This window comes from Calonectris borealis, chromosome 22, assembly GCF_964195595.1.
Source record: "Calonectris borealis chromosome 22, bCalBor7.hap1.2, whole genome shotgun sequence".
In the NCBI taxonomy this organism is placed as follows: domain Eukaryota; kingdom Metazoa; phylum Chordata; class Aves; order Procellariiformes; family Procellariidae; genus Calonectris; species Calonectris borealis.
The window spans coordinates 2,652,011-2,676,677 of record NC_134333.1 but is presented as its reverse complement, the minus strand read 5'-3'; the positions used below and the strand labels follow the sequence as shown (position 1 = coordinate 2,676,677).

The 24,667-nt window shown below is 47.8% G+C and overlaps 1 pseudogene; it reads left to right on the top strand.

The window, feature by feature from the left end:
* LOC142091746 (von Willebrand factor A domain-containing protein 5A-like) overlaps window positions 1–24,667 on the top strand; it is a 30,006-nt pseudogene that overhangs the window by 3,318 nt on the left and 2,021 nt on the right.

Below are 24,667 nucleotides of genomic sequence, written 5' to 3'. Positions count from 1 at the left end.
TACTTAATGCCTTCTTTGCCTCAGTCTTTAAGAGTAAGTCCAGTTGTTCTTTGGGTACCCAGCCAAAGCTGGAAGACAGGGACAGGGAGCAGAATGAAGCCCCCATAATCCAAGGGGAAATGCTTAGTGACCTGCCACACCACGTAGACACACACAAGTCTATGGAGCTGGATGGGATCCACCCAAGGGTACTGAGGGAGCTGGCAGCAGTGCTCACCAAGAAACTTTCCATCATTTACCAGCAGTCCTGGCTAACCAGGGAGGTCCCAGTTGACTGGAGGTTAGCAAATGTGATGCCCATCTACAAGAAGGGCCGGAAGGAGGATCCGGGGAACTACAGGCTGGTCAGTCTGACCTCGGTGCCAGGAAAGGTTATGGAGCAGATCATCCTGAGTGCCATCACACGGCATGTACAGGACAACCAGGTGATCAGGTCCAGTCAGCATGGGTTTATGAAAGGCAGGTCCTGCTTGCCTAACCTGATCTCCTTCTATGACCAGGTGACCTGCTTAGTGGATGAAGGAAAGGCTGTGGATGTTGTCTACCTAGTCTTTAGTAAAGCCTTTGACACCGTTTCCCACAGCGTTCTCCTGGAGAAACTGGCTGCTCATGGCTTGGATGGGTGTACTCTTCACTGGGTAAAAAACTGGCTGGATGGCCAGGCCCAAAGAGTTGTGGTGAATGGAGTTAAATCCAGCTGGTGGCTGGTCACAAGTGGTGTGCCCCAGGGCTTAGTATTGGGGCCAGTTCTGTTCAATATCTTCATGAATGATCTGGATGAGGGGATCGAGTGCACCCTCAGGAAGTATGCAGACAACACGAAATTGGGCGGAAGTGTTCATCTGTTTGAGGGTAGAAAGGCTCTACAAAGAGATCTGGACAGGCTGGATCGATGGGCTGAGGCCAATCGTATGAGGTTCAACAAGGCCAAGTGCCGGGTCCTGCACTTGGGCCACAACAACCCCATGCAATGCTACAGGCTTGGGGAAGAGTGGCTGGAGAGGTACCCGGCGGAAAAGGACCTGGGGGTGTTGGTCAACAGCCGGCTGAACATGAGCTGGCAGTGTGCCCAGGTGGCCAAGAAGGCCAACAGCATCCTGGCCTGTATCAGAAATAGTGTGGCCAGCAGGAGGAGGGAGGTGATCGTGCCCCTGTACTGGGCACTGGTGAGGTCACACCTTGAATACTGTGTTCAGTTTTGGGCCCCTCACTACAAGAAAGACATGGAGGTGCTGGAGTGTGTCCAGAGAAGGGCAACGAAGCTGGTGAAGGGTCTAGAGAACAAGTCCTGTGAGGAGCGGCTGAGGGAACTGGGGTTGTTTAGCCTGGAAAAAAGGAGGCTGAGGGGAGACCTTATCGTGCTCTACAACTACCTGAAAGGAGGTTGTGGCGAGGTGGGTGTCGGTTCGTTCTCCCAAGTAACAAGTGATAGGACAGGAGGAAATGGTCTCAAGTTGAGCCAGGGGAGGTTTAGGTTGGATATTAGGGAAAATTTCTTCACTGAAAGGGTCGTCAAGCATTGGAACAGGCTGCCCAGGGAAGTGGTTGAGTCTCCAGGCCTGGAGGTATTTAAAAGACGTGTAGATGTGGTGCTTAGGGACATGGTTTAGTGCTAGTGGACTTGGCAGTGCTAGCTTAACAGTTGGACTTGATGTTCTTAAAGGTCTTTTCCAACCTAAACAATTCTATGATTTTATGAATCCTGTGAAGACCTCAGTGACACATTTTTCTCCCTCTGTGGCAGGCCCAGCAGCTGTGTAAAGCCACTTCAGGCATGGAGAATTTAAGATACCTGCAGGACCAGTGGGATCTTTGGGGTCCTGTCTTCGCTTGTTTCTTAGGGACCCTGCCTCCTAACAGGGAGGTGACCATCACCCTGTGCTATGTCCAGGAGCTGCCACTGCAGCCTGATGGAGCTGCCCAGTTTTGCTGGCCATGCGAGCTGTTCCCCTCGAGAAAATACATTGGTGAGTGATCCCCTCAATGCATCCCCCAGCATCACTCCCCAGCATCCCTCTGGGCGGGGGACCCCCATATCTGCACACGTGTCTCAGTGAGAGAATCTGAATATTCCCCCTTGCACCTCACAGTCAGGAACGCGCACGGGTCTCCCCATATGTCCCACAGCAAGAGATCGCCACAGATCCCTGTACAAACCACAGTGTGAGTCTACAGATCCACCATCACCACCCCCGCCACTAAGCAGCACAGTGAAGGGTGTCTCAGATGCCACGTTTCCCCCCTACCAACAACAGACAGTGCCCCACCACAGCTGTCTGCTGCCCCAGGGTCTCTTCTTTCACCTTCTCACACCTCTTTCTCACTGCAGGCTGGTTCTCTTCTGAGGAGGAGAGGCCCGAAAACGTGCACTTCAGCATCTGTCTGAAGTCAGCCCATGGTGTATCCCACATAGCCGTTAACAGCAGCTACACCCCTCTGCAATACACGGCTCCAGATCAGACATCTGCTGAGGTACGGCCCTGCCAGATGCTCGAGTCCCAACGGGCGAGTGGAGGGAAGGGTCTGCAGCCTGCTGACGCTCCTTAGGATTCCTCACTCCTTTTATTTGGTTCTCTTTCCTCCCCACACCCTACTTGTCTTCAGGTCTCCTTGAAATTGCCACCCTGGATGTGGGATGGTCTGAACTTGCTGGTGTATTACAGAGGGTCTCACACTCTCAGTGCTGTAGTGGAGAGGAGACATCCCAAAGCCCCACCTGGTGAGCGAGGAGGGTGGAAGTGGGGGTTAGGGAGAGGGTGTCAGGGAGACTGGGGGGATCTGAGGGGCTTTTCAGGCAATAAGTCAGAGCTGAGGGCTATGTGGAGGACAAAAGCAAAGAGACAGGGAAGCGGGCTTCAGCCTAAAAATCCTCCTTGTTTCCTGCCACACACTCCAGGCTCTCTGCTGGGAGACCCTGTGGTCATGGTGACGCTGATGCCCAACATTCCTGAGGTGGTGCCCCATCCAGGCCAGCTTGGGGAATTCCTCTTTCTCATGGACCGCAGCCTCTTCCAGGATGCACAGGTACCACCAGAGGAGGTCTTTGGAGGGCGTTGTCCACACTGGTCAGGGCCAGCTGGTGGGGAGAGAGGGAAGCTGCTTCACGTGGGCGGATGTTCTGCCTGGCTTCCCCATCTGAGCTCTGCCCATCCCTCCATCTGTCCCCAGAACACACTGCTCTTCCTCCTGAAGAGTTTGCCTCTGGGCTGTTACTTCAACATCTACAGTTTTGGGGCCACTTTCAAAGCCTTCTATCCGTGAGTTGGGGGTGATGATGGGGCAGGGCCGAGAGGTAAGTAAAGTATGACTTTTCTACGTGAAACTATGGGACAAGCTCTTGCTGGAAGGCAGTTATGGGGCAGGATATGTTGGGGACAGTGAGAGGGTAAGTCCTCTTTTCAGGGTGCTTCTGCAGCACTGGTAGTGGGGTAGGGCTTTGCTAGGGAGTGGCCATGTGAGGGTAGCCGTGGGCCAGGTTCTCCTCCCTCTGACACTCTGGGTGCCCTCCCACAGGCAGAGTGTGGAATACACGCAGGAAAGCATGGACCATGCAGTGGGGCGCATCTCCTCCATCTGCCCTGATCTGGGGGGCTGTGACCTGTTGGGTCTCCTAAAGTCTATCTACAGCACCCGTCTCCTTCATGGGCACCCCCGTCAGGTACCAGGGGCCAAAGGGTTATGGGGAGGGGAATGGGTGTAAACAATAGCGTCAAGGTAGACTTCAGGGCTCAGGGTGAGATATTCTGCTGCTGTTTGCACTGGGAGTTCGCGTGTCGGGGGGCATCCTCATGGCAGGGTGGGCAGTGTGGGAGGGCTTCTGTGGAATTTGCCTGCACTTGGGGAAGGTGGATCTTCCTTGTGGGGTGCCCCTTTGTGCTAAGAGGTGTCCTGGTGTTAATGAAAGGAGACACCCAATCTCTTGTCCTGTTTGAAGGCCAGAGGGCGCGAGAGGGTAAGGGAGCGAACGGGGAAGGCTTCCTGCGTTTTAGGAGGGTGTCTTTCCTCTACAGGGGTGCCCAGCCCTGGCAATCTTTGTTTCCCCTCCTCTCTCCCTCAGCTTTTCATCTTCATCCAAAGGAAGATCTCCAGTGAAGAGGAAGCTGTCATGGCTGAGGTCCACCGTTACCGGGACCAGCACAGGTAATGGGGGGCCCTGTTCCTGTCCCCTAACATGCTAATTCACAACCTTCCTCTCCCCCTGACTGTCAGAGTCCTTCAAACATTCTCCCAGATCCTAGTCTGCCCCTGTCGTGAATGAGTGGTTTAGAGGTCCCTTAAAGAACCACCATCAAAGGTAGCTAGCAAAAAGTGGTTTTAATAGAAATTTATAAAAGTGTGACTTAACAGAGTTCGATGGCAAGGTTCACTCTATCACTTACTACATGGATGAAACATCCAAAGGAAAATTGGGTTAGAGTCGAGCTAGAATGATTTATACAGAGTCCGAAGACGCAAAAGGGTAAGGGAGACCCTCCCATTAAATCACGACGTTCAGAGCAGACCCCCTTCCTTTCTAAACTCCTGATGGAGCTTAGGTGTGGCTAGGTCCAATCTTAGTCTCAGACTTGGACAACGGTTTATGTCTAACACAAAAGGGTAAGGAGACCCTTCCGTTGAGTCACGAGATTCAGAGTAGACCCCCTTGCTTTCTAAACTCCTGATGGAGCTTAGGTGTGGCTGGATCCAATCCTAGTCCCAGACTTGGTCAACGATTTATGCCTAAGGGATTATACGTGTCTAGCAGCAGTCTAAGATTCATTCACAGTTTTAAGGTACATCACAAGATTTTAGCAACACGTAATCATTGACTAATTTAACATTTACAAAGTGAGTTAATAGAATTTACTACAATCACAACAGTGACTTAATTACAGATTATGCTTACTATCAGTTATCCAAATCAATTCACACACACACACAGAGAAATATATATAATTGTACAAAAGATATACCTGTTAAAAATTCCCCCCAAGTCCAGTGAAATATTCACATCAAATGTCTCGGCATTTCTCAACGGCTGAGGGGTTGAGCCTCAAGAAGTGTTTTAGCCCAGGCCCCATCGTCAGCTTTCGGCGACAGTCCTCCGAATATTGCAAACCTGAGAGTTCGTGAACTCTGAGTGGTGTCCCACTCAGAGGCAGATGCTGGGCGCAGCCCGCTGCGGTCCAGGAGAACTCAAAGGGTCTCACTTAGGACTTCTGTTTATAGGGTTGCAAGATGATTGGCTTTAGTCATCCATAAACTTCCATCCTGGCCACAGTCCAAGGTGGTAGTTACTAAAATTCTCAAGTTTTCAGTAAAATTGGTGCATTTCCACTTGAGCTATGGCTCAGATAAGGGTGTCAGGGGATGACAAATAATCCCCACTCTTATTCCACGCCTTGGCCAGGCAGCAGAACAGTGAGTGCTGTTCCCCACCTCAGCCATGCAAGAGTTCCTGGTATGGTCAAGGGACGCTTCACTGCCCAACTCATTACACAAAGGCCAAGGCCTAACGGGAGTTCCTGAGATCATATAGCGGCCCAGGAGAGGTGGGGGGAAATGCACCACCACAGCCCCAGTTCTTCTCTTTACCTCAATGGAACTTCAGCAACAACGCCCACACACACTTTCCTTACCTCACTAAGACTGCCTATACTCTTCATCTAGCGGGCCTCCTCTCCCAATCTTCCCCTGCTCTTAGAACTTTTCCTCTTCCCCCTCACCCTGCAATACCTCCGTGTGCTCTGTGGGCCCAAAACCCGTTCTCACTATCTCCCTGTCCAGCAGGCAATGTCTCTCACCCCGGAGTGAATGGGAAAACTCTGAGTCAGTTTCATTTCTACGATCAGAAGCATTCTTACCTCTCCAGACTTTGTCCTTTGTACCACCCTTGTCCTTCGTGCCTCTCACCTTTGTCCCACCTCTAACCTCCCCCTCTTTTCCTGTACAGGTGTTTCTGTTTTCCTACTAACAGATGTGATAGCTTCAACCTTTCCCAGGCCATGGCCCTGGAGACCAAAGGTGAATGTGTGTGCATCCACTCCAGGATGGACATGACATCCGAGGTAATGACCCAGGTAGCCCTCTGCTCTATTCAACATCTCCCATGGCTCTTCTAGACATGCAAGGCAATCCAAATACCACCATCCACTCCAACTCAGAGAGCCCCTCCAAGTTCCCCCCGCTCCCAGAACTGGGAGGGAACCCAAGTGGTCTGTGCTCTCTGCTTCCCCTTACCAGGCAGTGAAATGCCTGCAGCGCGCTCTGCAGCCTCTGGCAAGTGGGATCTCACTACATTGGGACCTTCCACCTGGCCTGGAGGTGTCAATGATCAGAAAAGCTCCTGAGATGATCTTCCAGGGACATCAGAGATCCATCTATGCCCAAATCCATGGGCAAGCACAGGTGAGAGTGATCCAGGAACCGTATGCACTGGGGCAGGGCTTTCTGGAAGGTAAAGGACCCACTCCCTGTTTCACCTTCCCAGCACTGAGAGTCCTTCACCTCCATTAGACCTGAGAGAGACCAGGATCAGGGCTCTGTGAACCCCTTCTTTCCCCAGAGACACCACTGCTTCTGCTCCAACCATGGACATCTACCACCTTAGGAGAGCAGGGAGGGAACCTAGGCAGCCAGGCTGCCTTGCAGATGAACATTTCTGTCTGACTCTTTCCCTTCTGCCACCAGGATCCAGAGGGGGGTGAGGGAGCAGTGACCCTTCAGTACCACGTGGGCAGCCAGTCCTTCGATTACACACTCAGGTTCTCACTGTCCCCATCATCAGATGGCAGGTGAGAGGGTAACAGACTTGCCCATGAGGCAGAGTGGCAAGGTCTGGAGGAGGGGCAGCAGGTGACCCTTTGCTTGCATCCTTCCCACTGCAGCCGGAGGTGGGAAGAGATTCTGGGCATCCAGTGCTCCCCCCTTGTCCCCTCTGCCCTGACCTTGGGAGAGGACCTGGGTGAACATTACCCCACTGCCCTCTCCTCTTTACTGCACGTGTCCCTTGCCCCTCCCCGAGGTGGAACCAAGGACTAACTCCCTGCCCCTGCAGGCTGCCTGTGCACCGCATGGCCATGATGCACCTGCTGTGGAAACTGGCCTGGGAGGGGACAAGCAGGGCAGAGAAGGACATCCGGCACAGCGCAGTTAAGTCCAGCCTCAGCCTGGGGGTTCCGTCCCCCTTCACATCCAGTGTGGCAGTACGCATGAAACAGAGGGATGCCTGGCACCGTGGTAAGGCCAGAAACGGTGGGGATAGGACTGGGAGGGGAAAGCGGGACTTGTTCATCCGATGCCGCCTCACCATCTGCAGCCCCCTATCCTGTGGGCCTGACCACCCTTTTGCCTACCTCTAATACCCATGAGTCTAAGCTCCATCTCCCCACTTCTCTCCCCAGATTCTTTGCCTCCAGACTCCTCCACGTTGTTCTCTCCCTCTTGCAACCTGGTTCCCTGCCAGCTGCTCTGGTTGCGTGGCTTCAGGCCTGTGTGGTTCAAGTCCACCAAGTTTTGGATGGTCCAGAAGTGCCAGTTCTGCCTTGAGAGGCTTGGTCGCAAAGCCCCTGAGGCACTCACCCAGCTTCCAGCATCCTGTAAAGGTAAGGAGAAACTTCTTAGCTGAGCATTCTCAAAATGTGCTGGACTAGGGTTGAACCCTCCTTTCAGCATCTATCATCTTCTCACCAGACTTCCTGACTGTCATTGTGCTAGGGATGGGTGGAGTGACGGACAAAGCAAACTCCTTCATCGCAACTCTGGGCTGGAAACTAAGAATCAAATGCCTTAATAGTTCCCTGAAGTAACCTCATCCTTGTCTCTGCTTATCCTTAATTCCATACGCAAACACTAAGTTTGTCACAAAATATCGGCATGAATCTTTAGCTTTACCCTCAGCAAAAAAGAGCCAGCTAGCAGAGACAGGAATGGATCAGGAATGGAATAACCCTGTGCAACAATACAGGCCCAGGGCACACACACTCAAGAAAGCAGCTCTACAGAAAAGATCTTGGGGTCCTAGCAGACAACTAGTTGAACAGAAGTCAGCAGTGTGCCCTTGCAACAAAGAAAGCCAACCTCATCCTGGGCTGTATCAGCCAGAGTGCAGCCACTAGGTGCAGGGAGGTGATCCTTCCTCTGTTCAGCACCGTTGGCTAGCCTGCATCCTGGGGTACTGTGTCCAGCTTCTGCTTCCATTACAAGAAAGGCGTTGACATACTGGAACGAAGCTAGTGGAGGGCCACTAAACTGAGGGGGCTGAGTGAGGAGAGGCTGAGAGTGCTGGGTTTGTTCATCTTTAAGAAGAGGGTACCTTATTTCTGTCTACAACTGGCTGACTGGAGGAAAATAGAAAGCCGGAGGCAGACTTCTTCTTGGAAATGCACAGCATCAGGATAAGAGGCAACGGACACAAGTTGGAACATGGGAAATGCTGAATGGGTACGAAGAAAAAAAAATTTTTTTTTTAAATCGTAAGGATAATCAAAAACTGGTGGAATCTCCAGCCTTAGAGCTATTCAAGACTTGACTACACAGGTACGTGAGCGAGCTGTTCTAATGAGACCTACTTTGAGTAGGGATTTGGACGAGATGACTTCCAGAGGCCCCTTCCAACCTCTGTTAGGCCTCTGTTAGGCCAGCCTTAAATGACCCCCAGTTCTACCCCAACTACTCTGTGCCCGAGTGCTTCTTTTTCTGCCCATAAAAGCTCTTAAATCTACTCTGATTGAAGAGCAGAGCCATGCCTGGGACCATAATGCCCATGGGCTCTGCTTGACCCTCCTCACCTTCACTCTCTTGCGATCCAGTGCTGCTGTAGCTCCAAAGAAGTCTTATTCTTGGAATGTGGAAAGGAAGAGCTCATGCTGAGGCTGGTGGCTTTAAGAGTGGATGATGGAGAAGGACGCCCGTGGGGCTCTCAACAGTGAACATGAGCTGTAACAGGGGAAGTGGCAGGAAGGAGTAACATTAGTGATGCTCATAGGTGGAATTAAGGGTGGTCAGAGAGAATTACGCTGGGTAAACTAGAGCTACAGGACAGATTTTAGGATACTTATGAGGAACTGGGAAGATCTGAGGATGCTCTGGGAGGTCTGGAAAAGGTTCAGGATGCTTGTGGAGGACTGGGAAAAATTGGGAAAATGCAGAGAGGATGGAGGACAGTTAAGTATACCTGGAGAAGGCAGACTTTAAGGTTACTAGCTGTTGCCTATCTCATATGAGCTGTGTGAATGTTTCTGTCTGCCAGAGCGGGAGCCTTCTCCTGAAGAGCAGGTGATGGAAGAACCGCCAGCATTTAACATCAGTTGGGACTGGACAATTTCACCACTCTCAACAAGACTGTGTGACTTCTCTGGGCTCAGGGTAGTGGTGGCACTCCAGAAAGCAAATGGCTCCTGGGCCCTCACTGCAGCCCTGGCCTCGGCCTTGGGGTTCAGCAAGGCTGATGTTGAGGGACAACGGCCTAGTGAGGTAAGCAGATCAGGGGCAGGAGTGGGGCACTGTCCTGAGCTCAACCTTCCTCTGCTCCAAATCTCCAGTCTGAGCTGAACTGAGAGGAAGAGATCAAAGCAGTCAGGATATAGAGCCTCTCTGCTTGTGGAAGGCGGGTGTGGAGGGTGTGGGGTGGAATCAGCAGAGGTACTGGGAACTTTCCGATTTTGAGGATTTCAGAAGCTTAGAGAGTTTGTGTGTATGTGTGGAGGTCTTACTTTTTCCACGTGCAGGTTTAGATCTGATCTTTCTTTTTATTTCTTCCCCTTGATTGTTCTGTTTTCCCCCACAGGATGTGCAGCCAACTGTCTGGGCCACAGTTTTGGCCTTAGTCTGGTTGCACCAGTATAAATGGAAGGTATCTTGGTCAGAGCTTCTGGAGGCCAAAGCTTGTAGGTGGCTGCGGGACCAAGCTGGTAAGAAGATTTGGCTGGGAGGAGTCACGCTCTGGGCCTTTCCCATCAAATCCACAGCTGACGCCCATTGACCCATGTTCCTCTTTCCCAGTGCTCCTGTACGGCAGTCTATGAGACTGTCAATACACACAGTATTCCCTTACTGAGTTGTGGTCCCCCTCTGCTTTTTCTCTCTGCTTGCAGAGGTCCAGCTGGATGAATGCCTGGAGGCAGCAAATTCCCTGTTAGGCTGCTTTGTGGAGCCCACCATCTTCAGGATTTGAACTTACCCCGCTACTGGAGGTGGGCAAGAAGCTGGGTGGCAACACAGCCAGGACAGCTGACCCAAACTGGCCAAAGGGATGTATCACATACCATTAACACCATGCCCTTGTGGGACTGAGCGAGTGAGTGGCTGGGTGGGTACTTAGTTGCTGTCTGGGGCCAACCCACCGCAGCTGGCTTCTTCACATATTTGCTCTTTGCCATAATATGAAAGTTTCCACTGGGTTCTTACACATATACTAAACTTTGCTTCATTTTTCCCTATTCTGCTTTTCTCTGAGGTTTACCCAAATAGTCATCTGCTCAAAATACCAGATCTCAGAGAGAAAAATCCTGTTCAGATACTACAGAAAAACACTTTCTTCATGAATCTATTTATCTATCTGTCTGTCTGTCTGCCTGCCTGCCTGCCTGCCTGTCTATCTTTCTATCTATCTCCCTCCCTACCTACCTATGTATATTTCTTTCTGTTTTTCAGAGAAATGTAAGACCAATGTAACTTGGTTTTGCAGGCATTGATTCACTCATCCTTACAAGCTAGAGGACTTCTATTCTTTTTTTTTTTTTTAAAGAAGGGTTTGTCAAAGGGGTGGATTTCATCATATCACTGCAGTGCCTACTGTAGGTGCCCAGTGCCAGTTCAGCTGTTCTGAGGTATCTGAAACACCTGCCAGACAGAAGGACTGGTTTTCTGAGGTGACAGCTGGAGCATGAATCGAATACCATGTGGCATGGGATTCAGTTGCCTAAATACGGATGTCTAGTGCCATTAATGATGTTCTAGGATTTTCAAGTGTATTGGGGTTACATGGCAAAACTCCCTATTGGTAGTGGGGAGGCTGCAGGTGTGACCTCTGTGGGAAAAGATTGCCCAATGCCAGTCACAGAGGGTTCCAAAACAGTCCCACTATTAGCCAAAGCTGAACCAATCAGCAAAGCTGGTGGCATCCCTGTAAAAATGTATTTAAGAAAACATAAAAAATGCCACACAGGCAGAGGACGAGGGAAAAAAAGAGTGAGAACAGCAGTGCAAACACTAAGGTAAGAGGGGGAGGAGGAGGTATTTCCCTGCAGCCCATGGTCAAGCAGATATTCACGCTGCAGCCCACAGAGGACCCTATGCTGGAGCGGATGGATGTTTGCTAAAGGAATTGCAGCCCATGCAGAGGACCCACGCTGGAGCAAAAGAAAAGTGTGAGGAGGAAGGAGTGCCAGAGAGAAACTGTTATGTATTGATCATAGCCCCCTACCCTCCATCCCCGCTGTAGAGATGGCGGCGGCGGGGCATAGGGGAGGAGCCAGGAGTGAAGAGTGAAGTTGAGCCTGGGAATAAGGGGACATGGGGGGAGGATGTTTTAGTTTTTGTCTTTGTTTCTCACCATCTTACTCTATTTTTAATTGTCAATAAATTATATTAATCTTCCCCAATGTGAGTCTGTTTTGCCCCTGACGGTAATTGCTAAGCAATCTCCCTGTCTTTTTCTTGACCCACGAGCTTTTTCATTTGTTTTTCTCCCCCTGTCCTATTGAGGAAGAGGAGTGAGAGAGCAGCTGCGTGGGTGTCTGGCAGCTAGCCAAGGTCAAACCCTAAGAAAAATTCACCATATTTTAACAGTGGTTACTTTTCTACATCTACACTTTTTATGGTGATTTTTTGGGGCGGTTGAGTCTCACACTTAAGATTAGACCAAATTTACCCCATATGCAAGGATGGCTACAGCATCCAGAAATCCCCCAAAATATTATCACAAAGTTGATTTTCTGCCCCAGAACCTCTTAATGGCTTCCTGGACTTCCTTGTTTCTCAAGCTGTGTATGAGGGGTTTTACCATTGGGATCACAATTGTATAGCAGGTGGAGAACACTTTATTCAGATTTAGGGAATTATTGGCAGGTGGTAACACATACATGAAAGTAGAGATCACAATGAGGGGAGATGAACAAGTAGAAATGGCTTTCTGCAGCCCCATTGGGGCCACAGGAAGTCAGATTCAGCATCAGTACAATCATCACCAAGGTGACTGCAAAGCCAGTAATTCAGAAAAGAGCTGCCAGCCCTGGAAAATATTCTGATTCATTACAGCTGTATAATGAGGAGGATTGCAGAGCGCTAAATACCATTCACATGGCATCACGGTCAGTAGAAGACGTTCGGTTCCTCCCAAGGAGCCAAACATACAACTGTGCAGTACAGTCCCTGAAAGAGAGACTTTTTCTCTGTGAGGAAATTGGTTAGCATCCTAGGAACAATATTGGTTGTACAGCAGATCTCAAGGAAGGAAAGATTACCCAAGAAAAAATAAATGAGGATGTGGAGGCTTCAGTCCACACATGGTAAGAAGGAGAAGAGCGTTCCCAGAAACGACTACAAGATAAAAGAGCAAGAGCAACGCAGGGAGCTGTCTCCGATGCAGATCCCAGTGGACTGAATTCTGTCACAGAATTTCTATTCCTCGGGTCAGCATGCAGAAGGGATCTAGAGGACAGAGACTCAGTCATACAAATGAAAACTCTAGGAACATAGGAAGAATTACTACACTGATCTCACTCCAACCTTGGCAAGAGTTTGACATGAAGCAAACTAAATGTATCTTCTTCACTAAGACAGCATCACTGTAGATGATTTATCCTCCTTCATGGACAGGTTCTCATCATTCAAGTCAGAATGGACCTTTGACTGGTAGTGCCTGGACTTGTCTATAGACAAACTACACTACAGTAAATTTCCCCCATTCAGTTATGTTTAGACATTTAAGTAGTTTTCAAAAAATGTCACTGAATCACATAATAATTAGGTTGGAAGGGAACTCTTGAGGTCATCTCCCCCTGCTCAAGCAGGGCCAGATTTCCAGGACAGCTCAGAGGGGTTTTTTTAACATCACAGATATACTGGTTCAATCCACGTTACTACAGACACATTCTTTGACTGGGATTGTGCAGTACACTGTGGGACAAAGCCAAATATGGCTGCCATTAGGAACAAGCTGTAACTCATCTATTTAATAAACAATTAGGTTTAAACATGATACACAGAAAATGCAGAAGAATGAACAAGCCAGAAATACAGAAAAAGAAAGAAGTTAGAAAAGCCAGTACCATGAGCAAGCCAGAGCCCAGCAGTAGCTCACATCTGGTTCATACAGACAGACACCCTCCCCTTGTGCAGAGGCACTCCAGTTTTACCAGCATTGTTTGTAAGTCTCTGACCATCGGACTTTTCTTCATCTCTTTCTTGGTTCCTTTAGTATTCCTCTTCCATTGTCAAAAGCAAAAATTATAGTGGTTCTTTTTTCCCTTTTAATGTGTTTATTTAGAACTTATCTGTCTAATTCTTTATCATCTGTCATACTGCCTGGTTAGCTATTCGTCATGGAAAGCCTCTCTCTCTCTTCCTCCTTCATCCCTTATTCTTCCTCTTTGTTATTTTTAGATTTTTTTTTTATTTTTAGAATTTCTTTGCAATCACCAATGCCTCTGTCCTGGTTCCAGCTGGGACAGGGTTAACTTTCTTCCCAGTAGCCTGGGGGGTGTGCTGTGTTTTGGGTTTGGTGTGAAAGGAGCGTTGATGGCCCATTGATGCTTTGGCTGTTGCTGGGTGATGCTTGCACCGGGAGGGGGGAGCACAGCCGGGATGGTGGACCCAGCTGGCCAATGGGGTATTCTACACCATGTGACATCATGCTCAGTATAAAAACCAGGTGTGGGGGTGGGGGGCTCGCCCCCCGTTCGTGACACGCGGTCGGCGGTCGGTGAGCGGTTGTGTTGTGCATTGCCTGCTTTGTGTATTCTGTTATTGTTGTTGTTCTCACTGTTATTATTACTGTTCTACTTAGTTTTATTTCAATTATTAAACTGTTTTTATCTCAACCCGGGAGCTTTCCTACTTGTGCCCTCCCAATTCTCTCCCCCATCCCACCGGGGGGGGGTGATCGAGCGGCTGCGTGGCGTTTATTTTTGCTGGCTGGGGTTAAACCACGACAGCCTCCATCTCAGACAATTTTAAAGTGAGTCTCTTCAGGCCTTCAGAAACTCAGGCCATCTTATTCTCACCAATATGTTTAAAATGTGCCACATGATTCCCTCCCCAAGAGCACCTTTTTGGTTCTTTTGACTGTATAGGAACTTAGAGAGGTAGCTGAGGTGGAGAAATCTACATTACAGTTGTCCAGAGCACAGTATGAAGACTAACACCAAATGGCCAAAATACCATTTATAGCGATTCATAAATTTGTTGTCTTGTACTGAAGGGAAAAAACCCTCGCATTCAGAACTCCTTTGTATGAGAGGAAGACACAAGCCATTTTATCTCTTGCAGAATCTTCCCACTATTGTTGGATACATTCAGCCCTCCTTCTCAAGGAGATTTTTGATGACTCCTCTGGGAAGAACATGTGAAAGGTGGGAAACCTCTTTCTGTATTCTTCTCTTTTATCTAGAAAAAAGGTAGACAAAATATGTAAGTAAATGCCAAACAGAAAACTACAAAATCATTCAAGAAAAGCACGGACTTGAGGAAAACATTAATCCCTACAGATTTACAAGTTTCACATCCAAGTTCTTTATCACATTAAGATCCTGCTGCAGTCAGCGAAGAAAGAGGAGATCAGTCAGGGTCTGGAGGTGCCTCTTTCGTCACCTGCTTAATCAGTTGTCTGAGAGAGGGGAATAAATCTCTCTCTGGACCTGCTTGTTCCTCACCAATAACTATAAAGGGAAGCAGTGGTAAATATCCCAGACTTCGTTACTCTGGCTTCTAAATGTAATGCCTCCCCAACTCCTCTTTAGTAGAAGGACCACAATTTAATTACACTGATTTACAGAACAAACCAAGACGACTGTAAAATCCTTATAGCTCAGGACATCACCTAACTGAGAGGGTGAGTACATTAATGTCCATGCAAGCTTCTCTCCATTATACATAAAGCCTGCCCTGTTCCTTTTCTTCTGTGTCCATTTGCGGCAGCAGTGTTGAGTAATGAAGGTCTCTGAAATGCATGGCACTGGATGTTGAGAATGCGAAATGCGAATATACGGAGACAAAATTGCATAGAGTACGTGTTACCAGAACAATTCATGTTGTTGAAGAGTGGAAAGTGCATGACTGTAGGGCATGACTTGTCTTCTCAGAAGATACAGCAATCGGAAGGGTTGTTCTCATCCATTTCCTGATCCTCTATCTTGGGAAATGGGATACCGTTTGTCCAGCAGTATGTAGCTGTTTTCTTGATAGTCTGGGACACAGAGAAATTGTACGCATTTTTCAGTTTGTTTGCTTGTTTGTGAACTCCTAGAATAAATCAGTCCTATCTCCAGTAATAAAATTGATTGCTACAAAACAACGATGGCTAGTTTCTTAGACTACACTTAATTGTAACGTATAATATATTTAAAAGGCTATGCAAGCATTCTCTGAGGAAGAGACTAAGTCTAGAATATAAAAGAAAATCAAGCACTCACTTCTGGGGTCACTTCTAGCAAGAACCTTTGTTTAACAAAGTACAGCTACACCCAGAAAGGCCATGTAGCTGACTTCCCAGCTTAACCTTGGAATGGTGTCATCACTATGGACCTGCCCAGCGATCACTGGACTGGTTACCCTCAGCAGACCCGATCCTTACCTGTCACCAGTCCTGATCCATACTGACTTGCCAAATTGACCTCGGACCTGCCTCATCACAGCAAACTTGCCTGAGGATTCCGACCGTTGGTTGAACCTGACTGCCATCTCCAAGCCTGCCCTGTTTGATTCGCTTGGATCCTGTGAAACTGGGCACTGGCTGGCAAGGCCCTGCCCTGCCTGCTCTGTTATCACACCTGGCTCCCTTTCCCTTAGGAGCGTCTGGCCCTTGGCAGTTAGCTCAGGCCTTCCTGAGCCTGTGCCAAGCACCATGGAGCCTGGCCCACACCTGCGCAGGACCTTGCCGCTATGACTCCTCTTGAGGGACAAGCCTGGCCCGGGGCTCTGATATCCCCACGCTGCCAACCTACCACCCATTCCCAGGCACCTGAGCGATGTCCTTCCTCAAACCTGCCAGCCCGCCAAGGCTCGCCAGGGGCAGCTCAGAGAACCCCCTGTCCCACCCTCTTCACTCTCAGTCCAGCCTGGACCCCGGCCTGAACACCCCTACCCAACCCCAAATCTCTCGTGCCATGTCCCCTTCCCAGTTGCCAGTCCCTGCTCTAGCTCTGTGTCCCCTGAAATAGTCCTCTGACAACACCACAATGAAATCGCTCTACAGCAAGGCCCTTCTGAACCCAGACCTCCCACACATGAGGACACACTGTGCTGGGATGGAAGGCTACTGTCAGGGTCCTGAACACACTTAATAGGCCCTAATGGTCCTGGGGCCTCCCAGGACCCTTCCCATTGGCCCAGGGGTCTCACTGATGTTGTACAAGTAGCAGTGTTCAGCTCAGCCACAGATGTGCCTGGCCATGGACTCCATTGATCCACACCCCGACCCGTGGACTGACTTCCCAGCTTGACCCTGGACCTGCCTTTTCACCATGGACTTGCCTGATAATCTGGACTCCTGACTGACCTTGTCTGCCATCCTCGGACTGCCCTGCTTGTCTCTCTCCGGTGCTGCAGGGCTGGACCCTGGCTGGTGAAGCCCCTGCCCTGCTGGTCATGTTATTGAGCCTGGTTCCCTGTCCCTTAGGGAGGACCTGGCCCTCGCTGCTCCCTGACAATCTTATTTGTAGTCAGACGGAAATGGGCACTTGAAGAGATCAGTTAATCTATTTTCAATGCCTACTGTAAGATGCCCAAAGGAGCCAGAGCCTCCGCATGCAGCTGCCTCCACTGTCCCTAAAGTGAACATGGCTGAAAATACCCAGAGAAGCAGCAATTTGAATATCCCAGCACATTTTAAATTCTCACAAGACACTAAACTTCATCAACTTGAGTCAACCTCCAAAAGAAATTCCAAATCAAATACTATGCTAGGAAGGAACGCAAACTACAGCAAGGAATGGTGATAGTTTTGTATAGTGTCCTTCCCTCACCTAATTCCCCCAACAATATGAAAGAATCCAATGTCAACATCATGTGTCCTCACCCTGCTCAACAGCACGAGGTTCTCTTTGATGAATGTCATCAACTGCCCTTAAGGAAGGAGTAATATCACTTACAGGCAGAAAAATCCGAGTTAGCCCTAAGGAAAAAAGGGAGGATACGAAATTTGTGAGCTTTCCCCCTGACGCACCCTTGATAGCCTGACAGCTTGATAACCTTGGTAGGTTACCATACAATACCTATGAACAAGACAAAAATGGCTCACATTCTACAAGTATCTGTTTCTCCAACTGCCTAGAAAAGAAGCCCAAACAATGCGATGATCAGCGTACCAACCTGCCAGAATCTGTTCAGACATTTCTTTGAAAATTGCTTTGACAATGATTGTAATGCATTTCTGCAGTCTCCAACCCAATGACGCAAAAGGAGGTTCTCCAAAGCCATAGCCACACACGTACCTCAAAAGGATCTCCAGAGCTGAAACCAAAGGAAATGATCAGATCTGTTCACCGCTGTGCTCGAAAGACCAGAGGATAGGCAGGATTTATTGCCAGGCCAGCATCAATCAACGAGATGATTTTGGTTTTGACCAAAAGGGTCAGAGGGCTGAATGTTAGCTAATCAAATGAAAAAAAAAAGAGATTTCATAAGACATATATAAACATATATATATATACACATGACCAGCCCCAAAAGAGTCCATTGGTCTTCACTCATGATGCACCCCAAAAATGTATTGAAACCTCCCTCTCCTTGCCTCTCCTGCCCAACCAGATGTCCAGCTGTATTCTGACAAGAGGAATCCAAATCCCTCTGACCTCTCTCTCTGACTGTGGTCAATTGCAGACCAGAATTCTTGATGGGCTTTTCGAAGATCGAGAGATCATAACCCTAGAATTATGCAACCATCGTTTTAAGATAAGAAGATCTTTGAGCAGAGAAATGAATGCATGAGCCAGCTAGAGATCATGACACCTAACTGCAGTTGTCTAAATGCAGGTTTCTACTTACACGCTAGGTGGCAAAGCTTCCATTATCATAAGTGCACACCCAGCTAGGGCAGGCGATGGAATCTAGAGACCAATGGAGTCTTAGTACAGCTGAAACAGATTTGAATAAGCCACTCAAGGCACAAACTATGCAGGACTTGGGCCCTACACCAGCTGGCGTATTTGCCGGGCTTGAGGCTCACAGGCTCTGGAATGGACTGGTTACACCAGTGCTGCACAAGAGTGAGGCCTGACCTTTTCTGGGCCTCTTACAGCCTTCTTGTGGTTCAGGGGGATTGCTATTTCCCTTCATCTTCTTTCCAGCTGAAAGTGAGAGCCGTGCTACAGCCCAGTAGAATGACCTGTACGAGGGAGGGGAATATTAGCTGAAAGCCATGAGAGCATCAAGAAATCATGTGAGAAGAACGTGAGAAGATCAGCCCAGTGAAAGAGTTTGGAGGACTGTACTGCGCAGACAGAGATCCAGGCCTTATCTGTGAACACACTCCTTGGAACAGGCACTGGAGAGAAAAAAGACCTGTCTGCAATGTCCAGATTTAATCTCAGAGCACTAGTCGGTTCACTCCAGAAGGAACTGTCCAAAAACTGCACATACACTGTGGCTGATGGAACTAGCAGAGCCCTGGATCTAAACACGTAATGTATCACCTAACATTGCAAATGTATTTGAGGAATTTCAGTGTGAAATTTTACTTTGCAACTTATTTGTGTCTTGCTTAGACCTCTTCCTGCTCTCTTTGGTGCCAATCCAAATAATCCTCATTTCACCCACAACCAAGGCTATTAAATATTGCAGATACAAGCTAAATGAGTTCAGTTCATTGAAAACAAGCTTCAGTTTCGATAAAAGGGCAGAAATGCTGATTAGCCGCCACAAAAAAAAACACAGTAAGAATGGAGTTGCCTGTTAAAGAAAACCCAGTTTTGCTTTCAGATGTCTTGGCTCATGACTTTTTAATTTCAAAATTTCTCTAGTGATGGAAGTTCCAAACGACACTTGACATGAGGGCACCCTAGGTGTCCAGCAGCAATCCACTCAGTAATCCACTACCTGCAGCTGCCGAGACCCTATACTTCATCAGTTTGGCATGTCTGAGAAATCTTGCTGACACAGGCTCAGTCAGGAGCACGGACAGATGCAAACCAGTGATTGTTCAGGATTAGGCCTCTTTTTTTATTTACTTAGGGAGGCAGATTCTAAGTGCTTTCATGAGACTTAAAAGCTTTGTGGATATTGGAAACTAGTCCCTGGACGAGAATATCACTGGCACGTATTCTGCAATATGAGTTCCACCAAATCTTCCTACAGTGGCTTTACCCAAGATTTACACTGGAATTCAAGTTCACAAAACCCCAAAGGTGATTTTTTTCAAAGCACATACAATACAAAGAGTAATCAAAGATATTAAAAATGAGATAAACTTGCCTAGGAGGTTTTCATGGGATGATTGTAACACTCCTTCTAGAGTACCTTCTTCTCCAAGACACACTGAGGAAGACCAAGTGGAGACAAAGCACAAAAACCAGTCACACTCAAGAAACAGATAGATGGCAACCTACAGGGCAACTTTTTACTACAAATGCAGGTGGGCATTTCTACCGGGGATGAAGAGGGCATCATTGTCATGATAATCACTAATGTACAATACCTGCCTCCAAATTCCTTTTCTATCTCTTTGCCCAGTTCAGCACAGCTCTCCATTCTTTCCTCCTTTGTTTTCATTGCCCAAGTATTACACATCTCAATGCACAGTTGGTAGGATGCACTTTTTTCCTTGTCTTCTTAAAAAGAGAGAAAAGAAGAAAAGGAAAATATGAGAAGGCACAACAAAGGAATCGCCATTTGTAAAACCATGTTACTGAGAAAACAAATGGTTAGAAATCTCAGCATCGTTCACTTGCCTGACAATATATTCAACAATGTCTCGAAGACTTCCTTAGGATCACTCACAGCACACAACTGAAGGTCTAGTAGAAGAAGAGCGGGCTGATAAGCCATGAAAGTATCTGAATGACTCTCTAAGAAAGAGATGATAAAAGTTACATCCGAGTGGAATTTGTCTTACCAAACAGCTGATTAGACAGTAATTGACACGGGAATTAATGAAGATGTAGTCCCTGCATTCAGTGAAATCTGTAGAAACACTGACCTCATTCCTCTTATCCTAAAGAAGCTGTTTAAGCTGGTGAGAGGAACCATGTGCCAAAGCGAGTATTTCTCTCTGTTGACAATAAAACCACCTAACACTGAGCATTCACACCTGGACAGCTGCACAACCATACCAGGATTCAGATGGCCTTTGTATTCATCTTGGAAGAAAAGTTCCATGAAGCAAAGTAGCAGGAGGAGGAGCGGAAATATAGTTTGGAGTAATGGGAATTTTCTAATATGCCTCAAATACTTCATTCCCATTTTGAATTTAAAAATAAATAAATGAATGAATGAGTAAATAAAGGAATAAAGGAATAAAAAATGTAGTGATGATTTGAGTGAAGCGTGATGTGATTTGTTCCAGTATTACCAAGAAAATACTGTGGGAATGCATTTTGTGTTTCAGAGTCATTAAAATCTAAATTTTCCAGGTGAAGATTTCAATATGAAAGGAGAACAAAAAAAAAAAAAGAAAAAAAATTCTGTGGAAAATCTGAATTTTATAAAAAGAGAAAGAGAACAGGATAACAGGTCCATGAAAGGTGCCATATTTAATATTTACTTTCTTTTCCTTGAAGTCTGTTGTCAACCAGCAATGATGGTTAGCACAATATGATTTATCTTCTACTAAATTTACGTTTGGAAGAACATATGTGCTGGCATGCACTTATTTCAGGAACTGGAGCTGAGCCGTTCCTCATCTGGATTTTTATGTCTAAATCTTAAGTCTAAGTTCTCACACCGAAAGAGCCACAGGCACTGGCGTACAGACTGCTTGTAGCAGCAGACGTGAGGGCGAGCCAGATCTGCTCTTGCACCTGCTCTGCCCACCCTGCTGTCCCCGAGTTTCCCAGGTGGAAAGATCAGCTGGCGTATTGCAATCTGGAGCCAGCACTAACGCACAGGCAGTGTGGACAAGCACGAAGTTTGGACCTGAGTGTGAGCGTGAGCCTTGAATCTGCCTGGTGCAGGCTTCACTTGTACTCCCTGGCCACAGCAGCTACACACGAGTGCGGTAACACCACCTTCCCAGAAGCCCGTTAGTAAAGTGCATCTGACACGAGTGAATCCCTCCAAAATGTCAGGGTGGTTATTTTAGTTGCATGTTCAAGATCTCACAAATGGTTATGTATATGAGAGACAAGAAGGTCTGGATTTCCTTGTGGCTGGCTGACGCTCCTGTCAGTCCCCTAAGGGAAACATGGGGCAAGCAGAAAAGAATGTTAAATTTAAAAAAAAAATATAAAAAAACCAACGAAGCAGCACAATAACCCACCAAGTCTATGCAAGGACCTGCCTTCACATAAGTAAACTCTTCTTTGTGGGAACAAGGTGAGACTGTCTTGGAAGAAATAAAAGGATAATTAAAATAAGAATACCCCTCCCAATAAAATAGTCATTGTCTGCCAATGAAAGACATCAGGAAAGCTAGCCATGCACCTAAGCATAGAGGTACAGTGCTATTTTAGATTCCTCGGAGGATCTCACCTGCCTTGTGGCTGACACTCCAGAAGAGTACCAATCTCCTGCTGGTTCTGTTCATCACTCATAGCTGTGTCTTCGTTGTCTCAGATACTTGACAGCATCTCAGTCACCTCAATTATTCCCCCAGGAGTTTTGATAGCCCCCTGCCTCTGAGTTTAAGATATCATCTCTGATGCTTCCACATCTCAAGGAATCTAATGTGAAGAAGATCAGTCCACATTCACTGACGTGATATTTAAACTTTCCCCTGTGGTACTGGCAGAGATTCACCTGACCAAAATTGGACTTCTACAGTCCACGCTCATGCTGCCATAGATTTCTATTCAATGGAGAGGCATTTCCAGACAAAGTTTCATCACATCTTTAAGCAGATACCTAAATGTTTCTGTGAAGAGCACCTGTGAAGTTCTTCTTTCTCACTCATGAAGAGACCTTAAGGTGAGTAACTCAAATGTTCATAACAATGTCATAACTGTCTAAAATGACATGCAAGAAGCAGTGTTTTACTTTGGCCATTTTCAGAGAAATTCAGTTGAGGTTGGAAGGGACCTCTGGAGATCACCTAGCCCACCTCCTGTGCTCAAACGAGGGTCAGATACAGCAGGTTGCTCAGGACCATATCCCCCTGGGTTTTTAAATAGCTCCAAGAATGCAGACTCCACAGTCTCTCTGGGAAACCTGTTCCAGTGTTCAGCCATCCTCACAGTAAAAAAGTTTTTTCTTATGTTTACATGGAATTTCTTGTATTTGAATTTGTGTTCATTGCCTCGTGTCCTTTCAGTAGATATCACTGACAAGAGTTGGATTCCATATTCTTTGAATCCTCCCATGAGGTATTTATACAAATTGACAGGATCCCCCTTGAGCCTTCTCTTCTCCAGGCTGAACAGTTCCAGCTCTCTCAGTCTCTCCTCATATGAAAGATGCTCCAGTCCCTGAATCATCTTTGTGGCCCCTTTCTGGACCCCCTACAGTATGTCCACATCTTTCTCATACTGGGGAGCCCAGAACCGGACACAGTACTCCAGGTGTGGCATCACCAGTGCCGAGAAGAAGGGACCTCCCTCGACCTGCTGGTGGTGCTCTTCCTAATGCAGCCCAGGATACCATTAGCCTTCCTTGCCACAAGGGAACACTGCTGGCTCATGTTCAACTTGGTGTTCACCAGGATCCCCACGTCTTGACTGAAAAGCTGCTTTCCAGCTGGTCTGTCCCCAGGCTGTCCTGGTGCCTGGGGTTATTCCTCTCCACGTGCAGGACCTTGCATTTCCCTTTGCTGAACTTCATGAGGCTCCTGTTGGTCCATTTCTCCAGCCTGTCAACACTTTACCCAACCCAGTTTCAAATTATCTGCAAACTTGCTGAGGGTGCACTTGGTCCCATCATCTGAGTCATTAATGATGATGTTAAAAGTATCAGACTTAGAATTTAGTCCTGTAGTAGACCACTAGTGCCTGGCCTCCAGCTGAACTTCATGCCACTGAACACAGCTCTCTCGGCCCACAAGTTCAGGCAGTTTTCAATCCACCCCACCGCCCACTTAGCTAGACCATAATTCCTCAGTTTGTCCATGAGGATGTGATGGGAGGCAGTGTCAAAAGCCTTACTAAGAGGATGGTAAACAACATCTGCTGCTCTCTGTTCATCCACCAAGACAGCCATCTCATTGTAGAAGGCTTTCATGTTGGCTAAGCATGATTTGCCCTTCATAAATCCATGCTGACTACTCCTCATCAGCTTCTTATGCTGGTCTTCCAGGAGGATTTGCTCAATCACCTTCCCAGGGACTGAGCTGGCTGACCTGAGGCTTCCTGGATCCTCCTTCCTGCTCTTTCTGAAGACAGGAATGGCACCTTTCTTCCAGTCATCAGAAACCTCCCTCTATTGCCATGACCTTCCAAAGATGGTTGAGAGTGGCCTTGCAATGACATCAACCAGCTCCACCAGTGGGTGTATCCCGTCAGGTCCCACAGACTTGCCTATGTCCAATTTGTTTGCATGTTCCTTAACCTGATGCAATTTGTTTACGTGTTGCCAAGGATAAGGGACTTCCTTGCTCCAGACTTTCCCACTGGTCTCAGGGTCCAGGGGTTGCCAGTCTAAACAGTAAAGAGTGAGCAAAGGCAGCACTGAATACCTCAGCCTTTTCCATGTCCTTTGTCACCAGGACTCCTGCCCCATTCAGCAGCAGGCCCACATTTTACCTAGTCTTCCTTTTGCTGCTGATAGACCTATGGAAGCCCTTCTTGTTGCCCTTCACATCCCTCGCCAGATGTAGCCGTGCTTGACACTTCAGGTCTCACTTGGCAGTTTCCTTAGTGCCCACGATGAGGAGCCGTGGGGGGTGATAACCTGAGGACCACGCAAGCAACAGCGATCAGATTGGCAGATGGGGGTGTCTGCCCACTGCAGCACGGAGCCTCTCACTACTATCATTCATCTCTTCCTTCTGTTGGTGGTCAGGCTCATCTGGCTCTCATGCTTCTTTTGACAGAGCTCTCACTCCTTCATGCTCTCCCTCCTCTTTTCTGAGCGTACTAAATGTATTCCATAACTGCAAATCTTCAGGTGGAGCAGTAGCCTTCCTGCTGGTGCCAGAAGTCACCAGCTTCCAGCTTTGGCAATTGTGAGTCTCCACTTGACAATCGGATACCCACAGAGCGCTCCTCCTTTGATACAGTTGGAATTTTGGCTCTTCAAGCTGCACAGTCTTGGATAAGATCTGGACAATCTCTTTCTTGTCATCTCTGATGATGACAAATGGCATACCAGTGGAGCTTCTGTTAGGCATAGCTGTATTTCTGTTTGGAACTAGAGGACTGCAGGGATTACTTGAGGGTAATGTGAA